At 45.4% G+C, this 27,160-nt stretch overlaps 1 protein-coding gene across 1 annotated transcript in view; it reads left to right on the forward strand.

Moving 5' to 3' along the window:
* The window catches only part of NFX1 (nuclear transcription factor, X-box binding 1), a 154,724-nt gene that overhangs the window by 47,440 nt on the left and 80,124 nt on the right, over positions 1-27,160 (forward strand). The gene's annotated exons all lie outside the window — the stretch shown is intronic.

The following is a 27,160-nucleotide window of genomic DNA, read 5'->3' on the forward strand; positions in this document are numbered from 1 at the left end:
GTGTTGTATGCTTTATGAAAAGTTCCCCTAAGATTTCCTTACATTCAACACATTATTTGACATTTGCACTGCTCCATACTGCTATATTGCACAAAACAATTTCTTATACCGTACAGGACAGTACACTGCATAGTATGATGGCTGCTTTATTGCTGAAAGAACAGTGGAATTGTTCATTGTTTTACATAGATGTGAATAAGAAGAAATCTATAAAACCCAACATAAAATTTAAAGGGAACCTGTCGGGTCCCCTGACTAAAGGTGGTGTCACACATAGCGACGACGACAACGACGTCGCTGCTAAGTCACCATTTTCTGTGACGTAGCAGCGACGTCCCGTCGCTGTGTGTGTCATCCAGCAGCGAGCTGGCCCCTGCTGTGAGGTCGCCGCTCGTTGCTGAATGTCCTGCTTCATTTTTTTGCTCGTTGCTCTCCTGCTGTGAAGCACACATCGCTGTGTGTGACAGCGAGAGAGCGACGAACTGAAGCAATCAGGGAGCCGGCGTCTGGCAGCCTGCGGTAAGCTGTAACCACGGTAAACATCGGGTAACCAAGAAGCCCTTTCCTTGGTTACCCGATATTTACCTTAGTTACTAGCGTCCGCCGCTCTCGCTGCCAGTGTCGGCTCCCTGCACATGTAGCTGGAGTACACATCGGGTAATTAACACGATGTGTACTCTGGCTAGGAGTGCAGGGAACAGGGAGCCGGCGCTGGCAGCGTGAGAGCGGCGGACGCTAGTAACTAAGGTAAATATCGGGTAACCAAGTGAAGTGCTTTCCTTGGTAACAAATTTGATGTTATCTGTATACTGACGGTCCTGAGGAAGGGAACAGGTGCTCCTGAAACGCGTAGACCTGGATGAAAATAAAGTGACATTGGTCTGACTATCTGAGCAAGTGATCTTTTGGCGCGGCATTAAACACCCCTCTCTATTGTCCTCTGTTACTTACAGTCCATGGCAGGGGCGGGTTGGGTGGGCCGGTCACCCCTCAGCAGTTTCGGGCCTCCCCAGCTGTCTGCTGCCGCACTGTACTCTACATGTATTCTAGTGCCAGCCTGGCCTTTCCAGTGCTACACTCTCGCCCACGCTGCATGCGGAGAACGTGTCTGCTGATCTCATGTCAATATAAAATAATTAATATTTTATTATTGAGCAGAATTAATTTCATCCTATCGGTTCAGCCTTAACAACAATCAGTCTCTCATGTAGCCCCTCGGGAAAATGAATTGCCCACCCGTTGTATACTAATGTATACACTGTACGTGATATACTCTTTATGCTGATATTTGCTATATAATATGTGGTGGTAGAATATCTGATGTTCTGTACTTATAGTTTAAGATTGGATGTCCTTAGTCAATATCATATACCAGTCACATATACTCCTGTATACTATATGTGGTATAGCATGTACAGACATTTATATGCAGGATAACGTGACTTGTATAATATCTGATATTCTGTAGGCATAGTATATTATATACCATCACATATTATCATATATATGACTAGTCATGACTGTAGTCACAGTATATTATAGGATACCACATTGAGTAGGCAGATTAGTATATAATATACTATGAATTGCAGATATTATACTAGGCACTCATTATTCTGTACATACCATCTGATATCTGTACATAGTATATTACATCAAGTATATAGGGGAATATGTGACTTATGTATGATATATATACAGTGACTACAGACACTAGATACATGCAGGATTACATGATGGTATAACATACTCTGTAGTCATAGTATAGTATATACCATTACATATATTGTCTAAATATAATATATATCTGTACTCACAATATATTTATCAGACATATACAGTGTTTCCTCGAAAATAAGCCTTAGCAAGAATTTTTGGACTTTTTGTTCTGAGCCCCATTCCAAAAATTAGCCCTAGCTTGCGGTTCATTAAGAAATGTCCAGGTATACATCATACACCAGTTACATATTATCATGTCACTATATTTCTAAATGTGACCATGTCTAATACAAAGAATGTATAGCTGCGTGTCACTTATATTCTGCTGTAAAGAAGTCTGAAATTTACCGCCCCCCCAAAACAAATTATGTGTAAACATTAGTATATTGTAATGTTTGTGTGTTAATACATTCACATAGCGCCTTCTTCGGTGTTCAGCACTGCTCATGCTCCTTTCTGAGTCACGTGACGCCAGTTCAGACTTTACGGATCCCTCTCCTCTCTGTGTGTGAGTGAAGTCTCTGACAGTGTAAATCTATGGAGCCTCGTTCTGACTCTCCATAGACTTTTGTATTGTAAGGCTTCTGGGTCATGTAGAGCACAATCTCATTCTGAGAGTCTAAAGAGCCATCAGGTGACTCAGAAATGGACCACAGCAGCGCTGGACTCCAGAGAAGATCATAATCGGTGAGTACATCAATGCACTGACACTACTTCACACAGGTGGATGGTTTTGTCTATTTTACCATGGAGGCGCGTATATATGTCAGTGCCGCCCCCCCCCCCCCAACACTTTTCCGAGCTCTAGATGAATTTCTGTAGTCACTTGATGAATGGTGATACGAGGGGCTGCTGATAAGTCTTTGGCTTTGTCATCTTGTTTTGTCTCTATGGTATGGTAATGACTGTTACATCACATGAAAGACTTATGTGTCTTATATATGATTTCAAAATTTTGTGCTTGTTGCTTATGGCAACAGTGTTCTACACACGCGGGAAAACAAAATGGCGGAGTCTAATGCAATATTCACAGCAACTGAGAGCAGAGGATAAAATTCTTGTTTCTGTAAGGAAAGTCTGTGAAAGGTATTCATGGTGATATGTCGCAGACATTGGGGGATCAATGCCCTTCATATTCCACAGTTAAGAACTGGGTTGCCAAATTTCAAATGGGCCACTTCAGCACCAATGATGAAGAACGTCCTGGACGACATAGAGTGGTGGTTGTTCTGGAGATTGTCGACGCGGTGCACAACCACATACTGGAGAATCGAATTTCAGCTAAAGCAATAGGAGACATCATGGGGATTTCCCGTGAACGTGTTTGTGTCATTCTCCATGAACATTTGGACTTAAGGAAGCTATCTGCAAAGTGGGTCCCCAAATGTTTGACAACAGATCAGAGAAGCATGCGAGTGAAAACTTCCTGGTCCATTTGTCAGCGTTTCCAGACTGATAAGAAGTTTCTGGATTGACCGGTCACTATGGATGAGACCTGGATTTATTTGTATGACCCTGAAAACAAGGAGCAGTGAAGAGTATAGAGGCACAGTGATTCTCCTTGTCCAAAGACGTTCAGGGTTCAAAAATCAGCCAACAACGTGATGTTGTCTATATTCTGGAATAATGAGGGCGTGCTGCTAGTGGACTACCTTCAAAAGGGTTCCACCATCAATGCATGGTATTACATTGAACTTTTGGACCATTTGAAGGCAGCTCTGAAGGCCAAAAGGTGCTGCAATTTGTCAAAAGGAATTTTGTTCCTGCAAGAAAACTCCTCCACTCACACTGCACAATTGACCACGGCAAAACTGGCAGAGCTAGGTTGACCAACCACCTTATTACCTTATTCACCCGATTTAGCTCCCTCTGACAACCGTCTTTTGCCAAACCTGAAGAAACACCTCAGGGGTACCAAATGTCACACCATTTCTGATGCCATGGCTGCTACGAATGCCTGGTTTGAGGCACAACCAAAATCCTTCTTTTTGCTATGCTTACAGAACTTGGAATACCGATGTAAGAAGTGTGTTGACATCAGTGGAGAGTATGTGGAATAAATGTAAAGTTTCATCACACTATCTCTTTTCTTTCTGGGTAAAGCCAAAGACGTATCAGCATTCCCTCGTAGAGCGCTTTGCACACACTCTGTATTCCCAGTGTAGTGTTTGCAAGTGTGCAATTTACAGAGTTATGTTCACATGCCGAATAGTCAGACACCTTTTTAAGTAGCGCACTGATAGAAATGGATGAGAATTAATCTGAATTTGACCACAACTACCTTTCATTAGTCCAGCTTTATCTTTTAAAGCTTTGTAACCTTTATTCCCTAAATGAAGCTGCCGTAGGTAAATACAATAAGGATGGGCTGCTGGTCTTGGCCAAATATTGCCAGCCAGCGCCTGGTCCATGGTATAGTAACGTTGTAATGCAGGCTGCCCAGAAAGGGGTGATTAGAGGAGCTGAGGAAGGACTCATTAACATATGTGACTATATAAAATACATGTTGCTTCTTCAAACATTGCAGCATTAGGCCCCTTTCACACATTATTTTTTTGCCAACAGTCACAGTCCGTCAAATGTTGAAAAAAAAACTGATCTGGTGACTGATGCCGCTGGATCCGTTTTTTTTCTCGTAGACTTGTATTAGCGATGGATTGCGACGGATTGCCGCACGTTTCATGCGTCATTCGATGGATCCGTCGAAAATTGTCCCTCGGACGGAGACAACTGACAAAGTAACATTTTTTTATTTTTTTTTGTTACGTCGTTTGGTAGAATGGAAGCCTATGGGTGCAGGATCTGTCAAATGATGGAATCCGGCAACGAATTCAGTTTTGTTTTTTTTTTTTTTTAACTGAGCATGCTCAGATGGGGTGTAAAAACACTGTATATATGATGCGACAGATCCGTAGCTTCAGTTTTTCCACAATCTGCAACAGATCCGTCGAGCGAACGGATTGTGACTGATGGCAAAAAACTGATGTGTGAAAGGGGCCTTACATAATGGACATGATCAAACGAATGAAATCTGCACCATACTGCTGTAGTAGTGGTTGAGGATCATCTACTGAATCTGGTACTACATTGTAGATTAGTGGTTAATGTTGCAGGGATCTAACCAACATCCCTGTGTCTTTACTCCTGTTCTATTCGTAGCGCTGTTTTTCTTCTTTAAAAACCTGCAGTTGTCTTCTGCTTTACACCACGGGGGATCTGCGGCATTGCTAGTGGAACATGTCTGAGGAGCAGCTCTCAGCATGATGAACACCGGGATAAAGGCTGTTACATTTACACATAATTTATTGTGGCGTGCTGAGAAATGTCATTTGTACATTGGTAATTATAGGACAGGAGGCATTTGTTTTTCACCCTCCGCCTGGGTAACATTTAAAGATGACTTTGCCATCAATATAGAAACAAACTATGCCATCACATTAGCATCTTGTCTGCTGTTAAAGAATTTTCATATTAGGATAGAACTTCCAAACCGTTTTCCACTAAAAGTTTCTTGTTTGTTCTTATTCTATGGTAGAAGGCATAGAATTAATAAAGTACAGAAATAACTGATCCTTATATAAACAAGGATATAAAAGTGATCAGTGAGGCTACTATTATTTATGCACAAAGTCACCATACAATGGACAACGTACGTAGTGATACAAGCTTTGTGTGTGCCTTATATTTTTTTAAAGTGTTACTTGTATTACCGTATATGCCGGCGTATAAGACGACTGGGCGTATAAGACGACCCCCAACTTCTGCCCTAAAAATATAGAATTTGGGATATACTCACTGTATAAGACTAGCCCGCTCCCAAATGAAAAAAAGTCTGCTTTGATTGCAACATGTTAATTTTAATTCCGCGAGAGCCGTACAATATGTTTTTAAAGGGCCATTGACAGATCAATCGCTCCAATGTTCACTTAGTACAGCAAGGAATGCTCCTCCCTGCTGTATAAAGCCACAACTGGACTGAAACAATGGTACTACACTCTGCTACAAACAGACACACACAACTCTGCTACAGACAAACACACACAACTCTGCTACAAACAGACAAACACACACAACTCTGCTACAAACAGACAAACACACACAACTCTGCTACAAACAGACAAACATACAACTCTGCTACATACAGACAAACACATACAACTCTGCTGCATACAGACAAACACATACAACTCTGCTACATACAGACAAACACACACAACTCTGCTACAAACAGACAAACACACACAACTCTGCTACAAACAGACAAACACACACAACTCTGCTACAAACAGACAAACATACAACTCTGCTACATACAGACAAACACATACAACTCTGCTGCATACAGACAAACACATACAACTCTGCTACATACAGACAAACACATACAACTCTGCTACATACAGACAAACACATACAACTCTGCTACATACAGACAAACACATACAACTCTGCTGCATACAGACAAACACATGCAACTCTGCTACATACAGACAAACACATACAACTCTGCTACATACAGACAAACACATACAACTCTGCTACATACAGACAAACACATACAACTCTGCTACATACAGACAAATACACACAACTCTGCTGCTCTGTGGGGCCTGCACCCGCGGCTCGGCGGGGGGGATTGGCAGGGCATACATCTGGGGGGTTAGAAGCAGCTCACCGGGGCCCATAATGGGCACAAGTCCCCCTGTGTCAGATATCGCCCCCATAGTGCTGCCCATGGCCCCTATAGATCGCACAAGTCCCCCTGTGTCAGATATGGCCCCTAGGCTGCTGCCCAAAGTAAAATAAAACCCTCTTTCCTTATCTCCTGTCTGGCTCCGTGCTTCTCTTCCTTACTTCCTGGTTCTCAGTGCGGTCATGTGATCGGCACAGCAGGCTGAGATCTCTGCGTGCCTGATCACAGTGGAAGCAGGGACACGGAGAAACGCTGCAGGGGGTAAGTAAAGCTTTTTTATTTTAGAATGAGCAGCAGCCTGGGGGCCAAATCTAACACATGGGGGACATGTGCGATCACACTGGGACGCAGGCTCATATAATATGCACCGCTGCCCCAGCCCCTCACTGCGTGCGATTTCAGCACCATTGGAGATGGACAGCGGCTGTGCATATTATATGAGCGGGTGCAGGAGATCAAAGGATGCAGGCCGCAGCGTTCCCCTGTGCTCCAGAGCTGCTGCCCCCACCTCCCCTGGACGCTGCATTGTACATACACCCCCCCCCCCCCTCCCCGTATATCCGGCGTATAAGACGACCCCCCACTGTAGCCATTATTTTAAGGGGGTAAAAAGTCGTCTTATACGCCAGTATATACGGTAATCTCTGTGAAATATTGCAGTTTTCACACTTGGTAGATGCAGTACACTAGCTTTTTCTGTTTTCGAAAAGTGGCCAGCTTTGTTGTGTAGACTGTGAGCAGGGTCATCTGTTTAAGGCTATGTTCACACACGGCATCTTTTTGTTAGTTCATCTTGAGTGCATCTTAAAATGTGGCAAAAACGCAATGCATTTTTCCCAATGCGGTTTTCAAGTCAAAACTATTGACTGGAGGCCTCAAAAACGCGGTAAAAACGCAAAAAGAATTGACATGCTGCATCTTGGGTTTGTTAAAAAAGTAGCCAAGATGCAAGCAACAAAAGATGCCCAGTGGACAGCAAAATCGAAATCTCATACACTTTGCTGGGAGAAGGAAATGCATGCATTTTGGTGCATCTCAAAAACGCAGCAAAACATACCATGTGTGAACATAGTCTAAAAGAAATTTGTTGTCCCCAAAACTCAAGTTAAACCAATTGGGTCCACAAATACAGTGACCGAATCATAATGATTTGGCCTCTGCATGCCACTAGTTTAGTTTTAAAATGAAAAAAACTGACATGCAATTGAAGTGTAGGCTTTCATGTTTGAGTTGAGTAAAAATCTCCTGTGAAGGGACGTGGTTCTGATCATGCACTGAGCAGACCTTTTGGAGTGGAGATCCTAACACCATCCTGATTGGTTTATTCCTTCCATCCTGATGTCTCGTTCTGGAGCTGAGGTGAGATGAGTGTGTGCTGTGGAGGGAATTCCAGGTGAGGCTTCTCCAATGTCCGGTCTCCCGGCTGATTACACCGGCATTCACTGGAGCTGGCCTCATTATAAAGTGCAGGAATCCGTCTCTCCATTAATCCTGGTGAAGACCTACTGGGTTGAGAGGCTGGGTCCTACTGTCATCAGGTTGCTACAGTGGCATCTGCCCCGTACTGCAGAACATCTGTTTATAATAGGACCCCCCCCCCCCCCCCCCCCCCGTACAATGTTTACAGCCGTGCAATCTGTACTGGGTGTGGAGCCTCTCACTATTTTGACATTGATGATTTGCCAGTAGAATGTCATCAATAGTGAAGTGGTAGAAAGCCCTTAAGTTTTAATAAAAAAAATATTCAATACTCTGAGACCCACAACGTTTTTTATTTTTCTGCTGACAAACCTAAGTGAGGGATTGTGTTATTTAAAGAAAAACACAAACCTGTGTATAGATTTTTCTGGTATTACTTTTTTTACGTTTTCACGAGCCCAGTTAAACAGCCAAGCAGTACTAACTGTCCCTTTTTTTTGTTGTTTGTTTTTGTTTTTTTTTGTTTTGCTTTACCACTTTTGCACAAGAAAATCATTTTTTAAAATATATATATATTTTTTTTTCTTCTGAGACCAATAGTGTTTGGTTTTTATTTAACTCTCTGTTTAGAAAGTGTTGAGAGCTTAGTGTGTGTGTGTGTGTGTGTGTGTGTGTCTTGTTTTTGTCCTGTTCTTCACTTAACAAGGTGTTGTTTCTATCGGTAACATTTTGATACATATGACTTTTTTTGTTCTTTAATCTCTTGTGAGGCACATTGAACAAAAACAGCAATTTTCTTAGTTATTGCTTTTGAACTTGTTTTATGCAAATTTCTTTTCCTTTGTGGTGAATAATAAATTAGTGTTCAGTGACAGGCTTCACTGAAAAGCTAGCATTAACCCCTTCACTATCCAAGATCACTAGAAGAATAATCCCTTTTCTAGCCTAGAATACTAAGAATTCTAGCATTCACACGAAGAATGTCAAGAACTCTCAGGAATAAATTCTACTAACCACCAGGAATGTTCTTATTAAAGGAGTTGTCCATAGACCTGAACAAAATGATTCAAAGGACCATGGTCCAGCACCCACTACTATACCCTGTGATTTGTCAGGATATTGCAGGAGCCTTGTAAACACCAGAGGCTGCTGGCATTCTAGTGTTGGCTGAGGACGTTTGCAGGACCCTTGGTCTAACGGCCATAGAGTACAGACGTCTTTTTGCGGATCTCTAATTGTCATTTTTATATTTTTTTTATTCAAATTAGATATTTGGGACCATATATTTCTGTTATTGCTTTTTAAAACATTTTTGCACCATGTTTTCTATAGCATCCTTGTTGCCTTGTCTATTTCTGACTGAAGAGTAAGTTAAATTGGGTTTGTTCTTTTAACAAACTTTACATAAATCAAAGTACTGGCGAATGTAAAAGTCTGCATGTTATCAGAGACATCTGCTTTTTTCACCACTTATGAACCACTTCTCATCCATCCTGTTGCTTGAGTTTATCATCCACTTTCTGGGAAAAGAAAAAAAAAATCCCAACTCCGTCTGGCTCAAAGCACACACTGACAGTATAGTAAGGTGTCAGGGTTTTACAGCATATTATACTCTATGGATGGTGAAGGGCAGAGTGAGGAAGCCAGCAGGGAGCTTTCTAACTAGTCTTTTACCTAATCCCTGAGCTGGATTCACATATCAGCACTGCTTTCTGCCATGGGCAAGGGCTCCAATTTCACCTGGGCTGATTGCTCACCGGCTGTTCTTGGGCCGCTCAGCCGCCTGCTCCTTCAGCAGATGCCGGGCGACACTGTACCTTTTTTTTTTTTTTTTTTTTTTTTTAATCTTCCTGTCTGGCCGCATTAGACATGCCTAAGCAGCATGCTATGCGTTTTCATGTCCTGACACGCAAAGAATCTCCTTGATGGGGTTTCCCGGCTTTCTTCTCTGCAGTCCAGGACCTGTGCAGAGCTTAGTGCCAGGTCTGCCTCCCTTCTCCTGTGCTGTTATTCACAGCTTCCCTCCTGCTGCACAAAGAGCTCCAGGCGAGATGACTGTAAGATGGATGTGTAGTGACAGCTGGCAACGATGTAAAGGGTGCGCTGTACTGGGCACTGTGGTGGGCTGGATGGAGGGCTAATATGAGGGCCTGTGAGCCTTGTATATTATGATGGGCTGGGGGAGGTCTGCTACCATGTATATTATAAGGGACTGGGAGAGGTCTGCGGTCATGTAATATTATGAGGGGCTGGGTGTTCTGTGGCCATGTATATTATGAGGGGCTGGTTGTTCTGTGGCCATGTATATTGTGTGGGGCTGCAGGTTTGTTGCTATGTGAAGTACAGTTGAAACCAGAAGATTACATACACTATCTAAAAAGAAACACATGCATGTTTTTCTCACTATCTGAGATAAAATTAGAATAAACCTTTCCCATTTTAGGTCAATTATGATTACCAAAATTATTTATATTTGCCAAAAGCCAGAATGAGAGAGAGAGAATGTTTTATGGCATTTTTATTACTTTATGCATAGTCAAAAGTTTACATACACTAAGGGTACTATGCCTTTAAACAATATGGGACAAGTCCATATGATTGTCATGTCTTTGGAAGCTTCTATTACTTTTATTGCCAACATATGAGTTAATTGGAGAGACAGCTGTGGATGTATTTTAATACACAAATAAAACATACTGCTTCTTTGTGTAGCATCATAAGTAAGTCAAAATAAATCAGCCAAGATCTCAGGAATAAAGAGAATTTTGTCCAAGTCTGGTTCATCCTTGGGTGCAATTTCCAGATATCTGAAGATGCCTCGTTCATCTGTACAAACAATTATACGCAAGTACAAACAAGATGAGAATGACTAGCCGACAAGCTGCTCAGGAAGGAGATGCATTCTGTGTGCCAGAGATTAATGTGCTTTGGTCAGACATGTGCATATCAACTCAACAACAAAAGCAAAAGACCTTGTGAAGATGTTGGAGCTGGTAAGATTTTGTCATTATTCACAGTGAAACAAGTACTGTATCAGCATGGACTGAAAGGCCACTCTTCCCGTAAGAAGCCATTACTCCAAAAGAAACCTAAAAAAGCCAGATTTATATTTGCAAATGTACACAGGAACATAGACCTTAATTTTTGGAGACCTGTCCTGTGGTCTGACAAAACTAAAATTGAATTGTTCGGCCATAATGAAGATCGTTATGCTTAGAAGAAAAAGTGAGAAGCTTTGAAGCCTAAAAACACCATCCCAACTGTGAAACAGCGAGGTGGCAGCATCCTTTTGTAGAGTTGTTTTGCTGTGGGAGGGGCAAATGCACTTCAAAAAACAGATGGCATCATGAGGAAAGAAGGTTTTGTGGCAATACAGATACAACATCTCAAGACATCAGCCAGGAATTTAAAGCTTGGGTGGAAATGGGTCTTCCAAATGACAGTGACCCGAAGCATACTGCCAAACTGGTTACAAAGTGGCTTAAGGATAACAAAGTCAATGTTTTGGAGTGGCCATCACCAAGCCCTGATCTCTATCCTATTGAAAATGTATGGGCAAAGCTGTACAGGCAGGTGCGAGCAAGGCGACTTAAAACCACGGCTCAGTTACACCAGTTCTGTCAGGATGAATGGACACAAATTCCTATCAACTATTGTGAGAAGCTTGTGGAAGCATATACAAAACGCTTGACTCAAGTCATACAGTTTAAGGCCAATGGTACCAAATACTAATGAAATGTATGTAAACCTTTGACTGCAGAAAGTAATAAAAATGCCATAAAACATTCTCTTGCTCTCATTATTCTGGCATTGGCAAATATAAGTAATTTTGGTAATCCAAATTCACCTAAAACGGGAAATGGTTATTCTGATTTAATGTAGATAGTGAGAACCTGCATTTGTGTCTTTTTAGATAGTGTATGTAAACGTCTGGTTTAAACTGAGGGGCTTTTGTCTGCTACACTTTATACCCCGTGGGGAGGGGTTTTGCACTGTCTGTTGTTAACTGCTGGTAACCTATTAGTCTGTGTACTGTGTTGCACCGTATATTTTGGGGTGCTGGTGGATGTTAGGCCCCCTTCACATGTCCGTAATAAAACACGTTCGTGTGGTACTGCTTCTTTTGACTGTGTGTTTATGACCCATCTGGGTGTACATTTGTAAAAAGGTGTCAGTGTGCCATTCGTGTTTTTTCTGTTATGATTATAGAAAATCAAATTACAATGCTTCTCCTATACGTTCAGTGTTAAGCACGTACAGCACACGGATGTCATCTGTGTGCTGATTGTGTTTTTCATGGACCCATAGACTTTTACTGGCCCTTGTCATCTGTGCTACCGGAAAAAAACAGAATTGTAAGCAGCCCCATAGGTTTTAATGGGTACTTGTGGCATCAGTGAAAGAAAAATTGATAAAACACATATTGGAAACCTTTATATATAAATGAGGCCTTATTCTGTGAGGGACATTGGGATTCATTCATCCATGTACACTCTATGCTGCTGTCAACTTTGATGGGCGGGGGGGGGGGGTGTTAGTTGTGGGAGCTCGGATTGTCTATGAATGACTATGAAATTTGGGGAGGTGGTTAAAGATGTTGTTCAGGAGTACGTGTTTAAGAAATAACAAACAGGTAGTTGCTAACTGCGCATTATGCATGGGTGATGCTGTAGGCGGACTGTTGTTGGTTTGTATGCTGGGTCAGCACTTTAGTCCCAGTCAGACCCTGAATTGTTTCTATGTGTGTTTTTGGAGATGTGTGATAACCCTTCTCATTCCTCCAAGTGCGCCCCCATAAAAATAAAAAGCATATTCTCCCCTCCGGTGCGGTTCTAATGATGACGGTACGCGAGTTTTGGGGCCTTGTGACATTATGAAACGCAAGCCCTTTTCCCAATCACCCCTGGCTTCTTTTTCCACTGCCTTTGGATGTTTAAGTAAATAACAGAAAGTGAGTGGCAGCCACCTTGTTCACTTTCTGTTATTTACTTACATGTCTAAAGGCGGGAAGAAGGAATCCGCAGTGATTGGTTGTGGGTTTTTAGTGTCATAGTGTCACTTGGGTTCCAGAGATGTTGGAACGCGAGTTGTGAGGATCTGAGGTTGTGTGCAGGTAGGTACTGGGAGACTGGGTCACAGATCTACGGAGGAGACAGGTTGTTAATGGCTTTCTTTACTATGGTTAGTGTTTTGAACTGGAGTCTTTGGGTAATGAGAAGCCAGTGAAGGGATTGGCAGAGTGGCGAGGCTGGGGAATAGCGAGGAGAGAACTGGCTTAATCGGGCTGCAGAGTTCAGGATAGATTGGAGGGGTGCAAGAGTGTTTGGAAGGGAGGCCAGAGAGCAGGAGGTTGCAATAGTTGAGGCGGGAGAGGATGAGGGCATGCACTAGTGTTTTCTTTGTCGCTCCATTGGGAGACCCAGACAATTGGGGTGTATAGCTATGCCTCCGGAGGCCACACAAAGTATTACACTAAAAGTGTAAAGCCCCTCCCCTTCTGCCTATACACCCCCCGTGCTCCCACGGGCTCCTCAGTTTTCATGCTTTGTGCGAAGGAGGCAGACATGCACGCATAGCTCCACAGCTTAGTCAGCAGCAGCTGCTGACTATGTCGGATGGAAGAAAAGAGGGCCCATAACAGGGCCCCCAGCATGCTCCCTTCTCACCCCACTCTTGTCTGCGGTGTTGTTAAGGTTGAGGTATCCATTGCGGGTACGGAGGCTGGAGCCCACATGCTGTTTTTCCTTCCCCATCCCCTTTAGGGCTCTGGGTGAAGTGGGATCCTAATCGGTCTCCAGGCACTGAGACCGTGCTCCATCCACAGCCCCTGGGGACTCTGCTGGACAAGGAGCCGAGTATCGTCAGGGACAAGGCCCTGCTACTTTAAGGTACTCTGTGTCCCCGTGGGGACCGCGCACAGAAACACTCCAGCATTGCTGGGTGTGTTAGTGCGCCGGGGACCGCAGCGCTGACCGCGCTTGTGCCATCACACACTGCAGCGTGCTGGGTGTGTTAGTTTATGGGGACTACCGCGCTGACCGCCGCTGCCATTTTTACACTGCGGCGCGGCTGGGACTGTTAGTGCGCCGGGGACTACCGCGCCGACCGGGCTTATACGCCGGCCGCGCTTATAACTTTAGTCCCCGGCTTTTGCGGCCTAGTCTCTTTTTTCCCGCCCCCAGGCCTGCCAGTCAGGGGAAGGGCAGGACGCTGTACGAGAAGTCAGCACTGAGGGCTGGAACATGATTTGCATACTCCACCCCCCTCACTCTGCACAGTGGGGCACCAGATTCCCGCACTTTCTAGGGCACGCCCACGGCCCCCTCCTCTCCTCAGGACGCCGGCAGCCATTCCTGTCAGCTCTTCTGACGCTGGAGAGGGGAGACCCAGGCAGGGATTCTGGTGACCACACAACCGCTTTGAGCGGGCGGTAAGCAGCACCTGAGGTGCTGGCCCCACTTGTGCAGAAGTGTACTTATAGATTATATGATTATAGGCTATACTTTACACTGTATGGTGCACGGTTGATTTTTGGCTATATACCCTCCTGGATTGCTCAGGGGAGACAACAGCATGGCGTCCACAAGAAGCAAGGGTGCCAAAGCACAGGCTTACTATGCTGCCTGCGCCGCATGTACGGCTATACTACCGGCAGGTTCCACTGACCCTCATTGTGTGCAATGCTCGGCTCCTGTAGCACTTACTCAGCCGGAGCCTCTGCTAAGGGTAGCCCAGGAGGAACCACCTGCTAACACTGTCCAGGTGACAGGGACGGAGTTTGCAGTTTTTACTGAAAGACTTTCTGAGACTATGGCTAAGATACTAGAAGCTTTGCAGTCCAGACCGGTATCTCAGACCATGGGCACTGTGGAATCATTGCTCCCTGGTTCCCCTCAGTTGGAACAACAATGTCCTCCCGGGGTGTCTAATAGATCCCAGGGTGAGGTCTCTGACACGGACCGTAGCCCCAGACCGCCTAAGTGAGCTCGCTGGGAAATTCCCTCGACATCATCACATTGTTCAGGGTCTCAGCGGGAGGACTCTCTGTATGATGAAGCGGAGGCAGCTGATCAGGATTCTGATCCTGAGGCCGCTCTCAATCTTGATACTCCGGATGGGGACGCCATAGTGAATGATCTTATCGCGTCCATCAATCAAATGTTGGATATTTCTCCCTCAGCTCCTCCAGTAGAGGAGTCAGCTTCTCAGCAGGAGAAATTCCGTTTCAGGTTTCCCAAGCGTACAACGAGTATGTTTCTGGACCACTCTGACTTCAGGGATACAGTCCAGAAACACCGAGCTTGTCCAGATAAGCGTTTTTCCAAGCGCCTTAAGGATACACGTTATCCCTTCCCCCCTGACGTGGTCAAGGGCTGGACTCAGTGTCCCAAGGTGGATCCTCCAATCTCCAGACTGGCGGCTAGATCCATAGTTGCATTTGAAGATGGGGCTTCACTCAAGGATGCCACTGACAGACAGATGGAGCTCTGGTTGAAATCCATCTATGAAGCTATCGGCGCGTCTTTTGCTCCAGCATTCGCAGCCGTATGGGCACTCCAAGCTATCTCAGCGGGTCAAGCGCAAATTGACGCACTCACACGTACGTCTGCGCCGCAAGTGGCGTCCATAACCTCTCAAACGTCGGCATTTGCGTCCTACGCTATTAATGCTGTCCTGGACTCTGCGAGCCGTACGGCGGTTGCAGCCGACAATTCAGTGGCAATACGCAGGGCCTTGTGGCTACGGGAATGGAAGGCAGATTCGGCTTCCAAAAAGTGCTTAACCGGTTTGCCATTTTCTGGCGACCGTTTGTTTGGTGAGAGATTGGATGAAATCATCAAACAATCCAAGGGAAAGGAAACATCCTTACCCCAGGCCAAACCAAACATACCCCAACAGAGGAGGGGACAGTCGAGGTTTCGGTCCTTTCGGGGTGCGGGCAGGTCCCAATTCTCCTCGTCCAAAAGGCCTCAGAAGGATCAGAGGAACTCCGATTCATGGCGGTCTAAGTCACGCCCTAAAAAGACCGCCGGAGGTGCCGCTACCAAGCCGGCTTCCTCATGACTTACGGCCTCCTCACACCGCATCCTCGGTCGGTGGCAGGCTCTCCCGCTTTTGCGACACCTGGCTGCCACAGGTAAAAGACCGTTGGGTGAGAGACATTCTGTCTCACGGTTACAGGATAGAGTTCAGCTCTCGTCCTCCGACTCGATTCTTCAGAACATCTCCGCCTCCCGAGCGAGCCGATGCTCTTCTGCAGGCGGTGGGCACTCTGAAGGCAGAAGGAGTGGTGGTCCCGGTTCCTCTTCAGCAACAGGGTCACGGTTTTTACTCCAACCTGTTTGTGGTTCCGAAGAAGGACGGGTCTTTCCGTCCTGTCCTGGACCTAAAACTGCTCAACAAACACGTAAAGACCAGGCGGTTCCGGATGGAATCCCTCCGCTCCGTCATCGCCTCAATGTCCCAAGGAGATTTCCTTGCATCGATCGATATCAAAGATGCTTATCTCCACGTACCGATTGCCCCAGAGCATCAGCGCTTCCTGCGCTTCGCCATCGGAGACGAACACCTTCAGTTCGCGGCACTGCCTTTCGGCCTGGCGACAGCCCCACGGGTTTTCACCAAGGTCATGGCTACAGTAGTTGCGGTCCTCCACTCTCAGGGTCACTCGGTGATCCCTTACTTAGACGATCTGCTGGTCAAGGCACCCTCTCAAGAGGCATGCCAACACAGCCTCAACGCTACTCTGGAGACTCTCCAGAGTTTCGGGTGGATAATCAATTTTCCAAAGTCAAATCTGACACCGGTCCAATCGCTGACATATCTTGGCATGGAGTTTCATACCCTCTCAGCGACGGTGATGCTTCCGCTGAACAAACAGCGGTCACTGCAGACAGGGTTGCAATCTCTCCTTCAAGGTCAGTCACACCCCTTGAGGCGCCTCATGCACTTCCTGGGGAAGATGGTGGCAGCAATGGAGGCAGTCCCTTTCACGCAGTTTCACCTGCGTCCTCTTCAATGGGACATCCTACGCAAATGGGACAGGAAGCCGACGTCTCTCGACAGGAACGTCTCCCTCTCTCAGGCAACCAAAGCTTCCCTTCGGTGGTGGCTTCTTCCCACTTCTTTATCGAAGGGGAAATCCTTCCTACCCCCATCCTGGGAGGTGGTCACGACGGACGCGAGTCTGTCAGGGTGGGGAGCAGTCTTTCTCCACCACAGGGCTCAGGGTACGTGGACTCAGCAAGAGTCCTCACTTCAGATCAATGTTCTGGAGATCAGGGCAGTGTATCTTGCCCTAAAAGCGTTCCAGCAGTGGCTGGAAGGCAAGCAGATCCGAATTCAGTCGGACAACTCCACAGCGGTGGCTTACATCAACCACCAAGGCGGAACACGCAGTCGGCAAGCCTTCCAGGAAGTCCGGCGGATTTTGATGTGGGTGGAAGCCACGGCCTCCACCATCTCCGCAGTTCACATCCCGGGCGTGGAAAACTGGGAAGCAGACTTTCTCAGTCGCCAGGGCATGGACGCAGGGGAATGGTCCCTTCACCCGGACGTGTTTTCAGGAGATCTGTTGCCGCTGGGGGATGCCGGACGTCGACCTAATGGCGTCCCGGCACAACAACAAGGTCACGGCATTCATGGCACGATCTCACGATCACAGAGCTCTGGCGGCAGACGCCTTAGTTCAGGATTGGTCGCAGTTTCAACTCCCTTATGCGTTTCCTCCTCTGGCACTGTTGCCCAGAGTGTTACGCAAGATCAGGGCCGACTGCCGCCGCGCCATCCTCGTCGCTCCAGACTGGCCGAGGAGGTACCCGGATCTGTGGCATCTCACGGTCGGCCAACCGTGGGCACTACCAGACCGACCAGACTTGCTGTCTCAAGGGCCGTTTTTCCATCTGAATTCTGCGGCCCTCAACCTGACTGTGTGGCCATTGAGTCCTGGATCTTAGCGTCTTCGGGATTATCTCAAGAGGTCATTGCCACTATGAGACAGGCTAGGAAACCAACGTCCGCCAAGATCTACCACAGGACGTGGAAAATATTCCTGTCGTGGTGCTCTGCTCATGGTTTTTCTCCCTGGCCATTTGCCTTGCCCACTTTTCTGTCCTTTCTTCAATCCGGATTGGAAAAGGGTTTGTCGCTCGGCTCCCTTAAGGGACAAGTCTCTGCGCTCTCTGTGTTTTTTCAGAAGCGCCTGACCAGACTTCCACAGGTACGCACGTTCCTGCAGGGGGTTTGTCACATCGTCCCTCCTTACAAGCGGCCGTTAGAACCCTGGGATCTGAACAGGGTGCTGATGGTTCTTCAGAAACCACCGTTCGAGCCAATGAGGGATATTTCTCTCGCACGCCTTTCGCAGAAAGTGGTTTTCCTAGTAGCAGTCACTTCACTTCGGAGAGTGTCTGAGCTAGCAGCGTTGTCATGCAAAGCCCCTTTCCTGGTGTTTCACCAGGACAAGGTGGTTCTGCGTCCGGTTCCGGAATTTCTCCCTAAGGTGGTATCCCAATTTCATCTCAATCAGGATATCTCCTTACCCTCTTTTTGTCCTCATCCAGTTCACCAATGTGAAAAGGATTTGCACTTGTTAGATCTGGTGAGAGCACTCAGATTCTACATTTCTCGTACGGCGCCCCTGCGCCGCTCGGATGCACTCTTTGTCCTTGTCGCTGGCCAGCGTAAAGGGACACAAGCTTCCAAATCAACCCTGGCTCGGTGGATCAAGGAACCAATTCTCGAAGCTTATCGTTCCTCGGGGCTTCCGGTTCCCTCAGGGCTGAAGGCCCATTCTACCAGGGCCGTGGGAGCGTCCTGGGCCTTGCGGCACCAGGCTACGGCTCAGCAGGTGTGTCAGGCCCACCTGTAGGACGGAGCCGTTACGGCTCTATTATGAGGTATTATTTACCCACCCAGGGACTGCTTTTGGACTTCCCAATTGTCTGGGTCTCCCAATGGAGCGACAAAGAAGAAGGGAATTTTGTTTACTTACCGTAAATTCCTTTTCTTCTAGCTCCAATTGGGAGACCCAGCACCCGCCCCTGTTTTTTTGTGTACACATGTTGTTCATGTTGAATGGTTTCAGTTCTCCGATATTCCTTCGGATTGAATTTACATTAAACCAGTTTATAATTTTTTCCTCCTTCTTGCTTTTGCACCAAAACTGAGGAGCCCGTGGGAGCACGGGGGGTGTATAGGCAGAAGGGGAGGGGCTTTACACTTTTAGTGTAATACTTTGTGTGGCCTCCGGAGGCATAGCTATACACCCCAATTGTCTGGGTCTCCCAATTGGAGCTAGAAGAAAAGGAATTTACGGTAAGTAAACAAAATTCCCTTCTTTGCTGACTCTTGGTTAACCCCATAGCGACGGCCTAACATCTCAAGACGTCGGAAAAACAGGGTACTTATTCTGTTCCGACGTCTTGAGACGTCAGGCCGGAAAAACCCTGTAGCGCCCCCCAGTGACGAAAAATCTCGGGGGTTTCAGCTACCGGGGGTAGCTGAGACCCCCCAGATTATGAATCGGGGTGTTTTGTATGCACCCCGTTAATGCGATCGCCGGTATACACCGTATACCGGCGACAACATAAAAAAAAAAAAATGGCTGGTAAAATTTATTTATTTCTCATCTGACGTGATCAAACATGTCAGATGAGAAATAAATGTGAGCCCTTAGTGGCCCCAAAGCCCCCGGTACCGGAGAAATCCATCCAACCCCCCCCCCCCCTCCGGAAAATCCAAGATGGCGCCGACGCGCGCTGAAAACTCCCGCCGCCGCCGCCTCTGCATTCATTTCCCTCCGATCTGAAATGATCAAACATTTCAGATCAGAGGGAAATGTCCCCCTCCTGACCTCTCCTCCGGTACACCGGAGCTCTTTGGTCCCTGGAGCCCCCTCCGGTTCCTCAGAGCCCCCCTCCGGAGCGTGCAAGATGGCGCCGACGCGCGCTGAAAACTGCCGCCGCCGGCTCTGCATTCATTTCCCTCCGATCTGAAATGATCAAACATTTCAGATCGGAGGGAAATGTCCTCCCCCTGACCCCTCCTCCGGTCCACCGGAGCCCTCTGGTCACCGGAGCCCCCTCCGGGTCTCCAGAGCCACCCCCCTCCCCCGCATTCATTCTGCTCTTTCTGCCGCATGTGACACGTCACATGCGGCAGAAAGGTGTCCCCAGGTTCCCCCAGGTCCCACTAGGTCACCCCCCATCACCCCCCCCCAGCCCCCCAGCCCCCGAGCCCCCGGTCATACGTTACCTGTCTGGTGATCCGTCCCGCGATCACGCCGCCTCCTTCTTGAATGCTGACGGCGCATGCGCAGACAGCGGCTGTCAGCTGGATTCCTCCCCCGGTCCACAGTGGAGCAGCCTGTGCATCAGCGACGTCAGTCTTGCAGGGACGCTGACGTCGCTGATGCACAGGCTGCTCCACTGTGGACCGGGGGAGAGTGAGTGCAGTAATCAGCAGTCTCTCCATGTGAGGAGTGTGGTCCTCACATGGAGAGACTGCTGTTCCAGAAAATGGGGGGTACGTTCTGTGAGCGTGCCCCTCATATTCTGGAATGAGGTTACTGCAGGTCACTCTGCCCTAAGTTGGACCGGGGCAGTGTGAGTGCAGTATTCTCAGATTACTGCACCCACACTGCTCATGGAGAGCTTGCTCTTCCAGAAAATGGGGGATACGTTCCCTGAACGTGCCCCCCATATTCTAGAAGATCCAGAGTCGGCGTGGGACCTCACGGATTACAGCGGATTACAGCGACCGTAATTTCTTTATTTTCAATAAATTGGGGAAAGAGGAATGTTTCGGGGAGTTTTTTTTTCAAATAAATTTTTTTTTGTCTTTTTTTTTTTTTTGTCTATTACTTGACTGGGTTAGTGATGTCGGGTATCTGTTTAGATGCCGTGACATCACTAACCCCAGGGCTTGATGCCAGGTGACATTACAGCTGGTATCAACCCCATATATTACCCCGTCTGCCACCGCACCAGGGCGCGGGATGAGCTGGGGCGAAGCGCCAGGATTGGCGCATCTAATGGATGCGCCACTTCTGGGGCGGCTGCGGCCTGCTATTTTTAGGCTGGGAAGAGTCCAATAACCATGGCTCTTCCCACCCTGAGAATACCAGACCCCAGCTGTCCGCTTCACCTTGGCTGGTGATCTAATTTGGGGGGGACCCCACGTTTTTTTTTTTTTTTTAAAAAAAACGCCTGGGGAGCCCTCCAAATTGATCACCAGACAAGGTGAAGCTGTCAGCTGTGGTTTGCAGGCTACAGCTGTCTGCTTTACCCTAGCTGGCTATCAAAAATGGGGGGGACCCCACGTCGTTTATTTTAATTATTATTTTTTTGGGGGGCTAAATACAAGGCTAGGCACCCTTTAGTGCCACATGAAAGGCACTAAAGGGCGCCAGCTTAGAATATGCAGGGGGTGGGACGTTATATATGTTTGACATGTATCCATTCATCCATTGTAGCATTTTAGGCTGTGCGCCCACAATCGGGATTTGCAGCGTTTTGGGCGCAGAGTGTTTTCCCTGCGTCCATAACGCTGCATTGTGCAGTAGAAGCACAGTGGAAGGATTTTTAGAAATCCCATGCCCAATGTGCTTGCCCAATGTGCTTCTTTTCTCCGCCACATAAACTGACCTGTGGCGCAGCTTCCCGAGCCTCAGCATGTCAATTTATGCTGCGGAGATGAGTGTTCTCTGCAGGTAGCATAGAGCTCCACAGCGGCCTGAACCCAAATCGTGGGCATGGGCAGCTGCGTTCTCCCGTGCACAACACTCACATCTCTGCAGGAGGCTGACACTGTGTACTAGACGCCGTGTCGCTGGCTCATGGCCACATAGCCTAAAAGTGAGACATTGGTTGCTACAGCAACATTTTTGTGAAGTACCTGTGGATTCAAAATGCTTATTATACTCCTGAATAAAATCCAGTTTCCAAAATGGGGTCACTTGTGGGGGTTTCTAATGTATAGGTACCCAAGGGGCCCTGCAAATGTGACATGGTGCCCGCAATTTATTTCAACTTTTCCAGAATTCAAATGGTGCTGCTTCCATTCCAAGCCCTCCTATTTATCCAAACAGAGGTTTTTGGCCACATGTGGGGTATCCCTGTGCTCATAAGACATTGGATAACAACCTGTTGGGTCCACGGTTTGTTGTTGTCTCTTGAAAAAGTGAGAAATTTGATGCTGAAGCAACATTTTTGTGAAAAAAATGAAAATTTTCAATATGGCAACCTAAGCTTATCAAATTCTGTGAAGTATTCGTGGATTCATACTGCTCACTATACACCTAGATAAAAGCCTTGAGGTGTCTTGTTTCCAGAATGGAGTCACTTGTGGGGGACCTCCACTGTTTAGGCACCTCAGGGGCTCTCCAAATGCAACCTGGCGTCCGCTATTGATTCCAGCCAATTTTGCAGTCAAATGGCACTCCTTCCCTTCCGAGCCCTGCCATGCGCCCAAACAGTTGATTTCCACCACATATAAGGTATCGCCAAACTCAGGAGAAATTGCACAATAAATGTTATGCTGAATTTTTTCCTTTTACTCTTGTAAAAAAAAAAAGCTACCTGGTTGAAATAACAATTTTGTGGTAAATTTTTTTTTTTTTTTTTTCATGGCTCAACGTTATAAAATTCTGTGAAGCACCTGGGGGTTCAGGGTACTCACCAAACATCTAGATAAATTCCTTGAGGGGCCTAGTTTCCAAAATGGGGTCACTTGTGTGGGGTTTCTGCTGTTTAGGTACCTTAGGGGTCCTCCAAATGTGACATGGTGCCCGCAATCTTTTTCAGCCAAATTTCCTTTCCAAAATTCAAATATTGCTCCTTTCGTTCCAAGCCCTCCCATTTGTCCAAACAAAGGTTTCAGACCACATGTGAGGTATCACCGCGCTCATAAAAAAGTGGTTAACAAACCTTGAGGTCAAATTTTTGGAATTACCTCTTGAAAAAGTGAGAAAATTGATGCTAAAGCAACATTTTTGAGAAAATTATTAAAATTTTCAATATGACAACGTAACGTTAACAAAATCTGTGAAGTACCTGTGGATCTAAAATGCTCACTATACCCCTAGATAGAAGCCTTGAGGGGTCTAGTTTCCAAAATGGTATCACTTGTGAGGGGTTTCTTCTGTTTAGGTACCTTAGCGGACCTGTAAATGCAACATGGTGCCCGCAATCTATTTCAGCCAAATTTGCTTTCCAAAATTCAAATATTGCTCCTTCTGTTCCGAGCCCTCCCATTTGTCCAAACAGAGGTTTCTGACCACATGTGGGGTATCGGCGCACTCATAAGAAAGTGGGGAACAAGTTTTGGGGTCCATTTTGTTGTGTTAGTTCTTCTAAAAGTGAATAAATTTGGGTTAGAGCAACATTTTTAGGTAAAATTTAATTTTTGCTTTTTTTCATTCTACATTGCTTTTGTTCATGTGAAGCACCTGAAGGGTTAATAAACTTCTTGAATGTGGTTTTGAGTACTTTGGGGGGTGCAGTTTTTATAATGGTGTCACTTTTGGGTATTTTCTGTCATCTAGGCCTATTGAAGTCACTTCAAATGTGATGTGGTCCCTAAAAAAATGGTTTTGTAAATTTTGATGTAAAAATGAGAAATCGCTGATAAACTTTGAACCCCTCTAACTTCCTAACAAAAAAAAATTTTGTTTCCAAAATTGTGCTGATGTAAAGTAGACATGTGGGAAATGTTATTTATTAACTATTTTGTGTCACAGAAATCTCTAGTTTAACGGTATAAAAATTCAAAAGTTGAAAATTGCTAAATTTTCAAAATTTTTGCCAATATTCAATTTTTTTCTTCAATAAACGCAAAAAATATTGTCCTAAATTTGGTACTAACATGAAGTCCAATATGTGACGAAAAAACAATCTCAGAATCACCGGGATCCGTTGAAGCGTTCCAGAGTTATAACCTCATGAAGTGACACTGGTCAGAATTGCAAAATTTGGTCTGGTCATTAAGGTGAAAATTAGCTCCGTCACTAAGGGGTTAAGGAAAGCACGGATCCGGGAGATATTTTTGAGTTGTAGTCGGCAGGAGGTGAAGAGAATTTGGATGTGTGGCTTGAAGGATAGAGCAGAGTCAAGGATTACTCCAAGGCAACGAGCTTGTGAGACTGGGGAGAGTGAGCAGCAATCAACTTTGATGGATAGGCTTGGTGGAGGAGTCGAGAGAGGAGGAGGAAAGACAATGAATTCAGTTATGTCAATTTTAAGCATTATCCTTGAATGCTTTTTTGTGTATTTTTCCAAGTACAGTAATACCTTGACTTACAAGTTTACTTTGTTCTGTGACCAAGCTTAACTCTGTTTGCTTTTGGCAAATTAAAGTTCCCCATTAAAACTTAATGAAATGCACTGAACTACTGATTTGTTTTTGGTTTGCTGATTTTCTGTGTCTGAGACAGACAACTAGGTATATTATAATATTATTATAGTCTTTCACTCTACTATGCCATACTAACTATATCTAATGCAAAATAAATAACAGTACTAATTCTTAGTCCTTCTAAATGATCAAGTGACAGAGAAGAGTAGAGAGGGGTGATGAATGCTGCGCCAAATGATCACTTGTAAATGTCAGATTAACGTGTCTTTATTATTGGCATAGGTCAGGGTAGTAGTAAAGGCAGTGGTATCCACCACTATGATGCAGCATAGTGGTGGATACCACTGCCCTTACTACTACCCTGACAGTCTTAATAACAAGATTTGATGTTTCTTTGGTGCTTGTCGGTCCTGAGGAAGGGAGCAGAGCTCCTGAAACGCGTAGACCTATGCCAATAATAAAGACACGTTAATCTGACATTTACAAGTGATCATTTGGCGCGGCATTCATCACCCCTCTCTACTCTTCTGTTATCTGTCATCGGGTGGCTGCAGCCTGGATCATAGTTTTACACGCGAGTAAAGGAGTTGTGACTTGCACAACTGCATCTGGTGAGTATTCACTCCCCCCTCCTCACCCCATATTATTGGGGTAATACCCTATCTGCGCTTTTTTTTCCACAGCTCTATTTAAATGATCAAGTGGTTATTAATTACTTAATTATTGCTGGAGAACAAAGGAGTAATGTGCAAATAATCAAGTATGTTATTATGAGAAAAAAAAGAATTACAATGTGCCTAGCCAGAAGTAATGAATTGTAAAAACAATGAAAGACAACTTGTTTATCAAGGTGGGCAACAAAGTAGAAAATATCAGTAAATATTAGCATCAACAAATGTATCAAGTGAAGTGCAAAAGTGCAGACTCTCAATGATTTAGATGGTGTGTGTGTATGTGTGCATATATATTTTTTATATACGTGTGTGTGTGTGTGTATGTATGTGTATATATATATATATATATATGTGTGTGTGTGTGTATGTATGTATATGTGTATATGTGTATATGTGTGTGTGTGTGTGTGTGTGTGTGTATATATATATATATATATATATATATATATATATATATATATATATATATATATATATATATATATAATAAAATGCACACACAAACACTGACAGGCCAACATTGAAGGGAACTAGTTAATAAGAGTAAAGGGTCTGTCTCAAAGTATGGCTGCAGCACATACAAGTGAGAGATACATACCCATATAATGTAGTGGTGGGACTGCAAAGGAGCAAAGCTCATGTGTCTCAATGAAGCAATCAATACACAATGTACGTGTCGTAAGATCTCAAAGTATATTAACCGGGTGTCAGCACAGGCAATGAGATCCCTCCCAGGGAGCAATGAAGCTGTCACCGCAAACAGCACATGTGTGGGGGCAGGGACACATCACTGTAAAAGTCCATATCTGCACAGGTTTAAGAGTACCCGTGCACCATCTACGGGCCCGGAGTTAGGGAACTCCGAGTAATGTTCCGTGGCTAGACACCTGGGTAATTTAAAAGTTAAAAAAAAAAAAAAAAAGAGGCAAAAGCAAGCACTATATACTTGCCAGTGTCCCGTGCGGCTGTATCGCTATTTCTGGGACAGCTAATCATCCTTCATGCAGATGTGACAATCCTGGGCTGTGGCAGGCTTTTATTTTTTGGATCCTCCCCAGCCCCATGCTGTCAGCTTTGTCATGGCTGGGCATCTAAGGACCGCAAGCTGATTTTTTTAAAATAATTATTTAAAAAAATTAAAAACTGCATGCGGTCCCTCTTATTTGGCAGCTAAATAGGAAAGGGTTCTTTACAGTTAGAGCAGTCAGACTGTGGAATGCCCTACCACAAGAGGTAGTAATGGCAGACACTATAACAGCTTTTAAAAAAAGGGCTGGATGATTTCCTCAGTACACACAACATTGTTGGTTATAAATGACTTGGTGACCAAATGTAATACTGGTGGAGGAAGGATGAACTAGATGGACCTAGGTCTTTTTTCAACCTATGTAACTATGTAATCCCCCTGTCTCTTGTACCACCATTTTAAAGCACCAGATTCTGGTCCCCATAGACTTTTTTTATATGGGGACCAGTGTCCGGCCAGATATCCGGGATCATTTGCGGCCGGAATTGTTTTTTTTGTTTTTTTTTTTGTTTTGTTTTTTTTTTTTTTAAACCCAATTGTACTCGCTGATCCCCATGTGTCTGCAGGTTCGCCAATCACTAATAGCTACCCTTTAACTTGGACCAAAACAAAGTTCTATCTGCAGAGTGCAAAGTGCCTGTAAAAATAGAACTGCAAAATGTTTAATGAAGTGTAAAGATAAAAATTCTTAGTCCTAAAACATAATGCAAAATGGTAAAATAGATAACATTTCTAAATGTGGACAACTGCCTTAAGCCATCACATACCACACAAAATATTCAGCATTGCCTCTCAAAGTTTTCTACTACTTGGACCAACCTTTCTTAAATGCCGTCCTCTGTGTAAAGTAATATAAAAACTCTTACTCTCCTACTGCATCGGTGCCATCTCGGTGTTTTTGCTGGGGCTCATGGCACCCGTGTGACATAAGTTTGTTGTGGTGCTTTGTTTTTATACACTTGGGACTCCAACATGTAAAGCACCACTCCAGCATGTGTTTTCTTTTTCTGTGCTGGAGTGACGATTACATGTCAATTTCCTGTCATAGCAGTTCGAGTCCTCTTTCCGGAAAAGAGAGATTTATTTTCCGGAACGGGGAATCCAGTGGAAGTAACCACACAGTTACTTTGGCCGGGCAGGAACATTTGGTTAGCGCACGGGGAACGGAAGTTGCCAGTTGATGCCAGCTGCACCCGGATGATGGGAACTCCAGTGGCCCAAAGACGGAACGGAGTTTTCCAGGTGATGTCTGCTGCCTGTATGGATCATGGAGAC

Source organism: Anomaloglossus baeobatrachus, chromosome 6 (assembly GCF_048569485.1).
Source record: "Anomaloglossus baeobatrachus isolate aAnoBae1 chromosome 6, aAnoBae1.hap1, whole genome shotgun sequence".
Lineage (NCBI taxonomy): Eukaryota > Metazoa > Chordata > Amphibia > Anura > Aromobatidae > Anomaloglossus > Anomaloglossus baeobatrachus.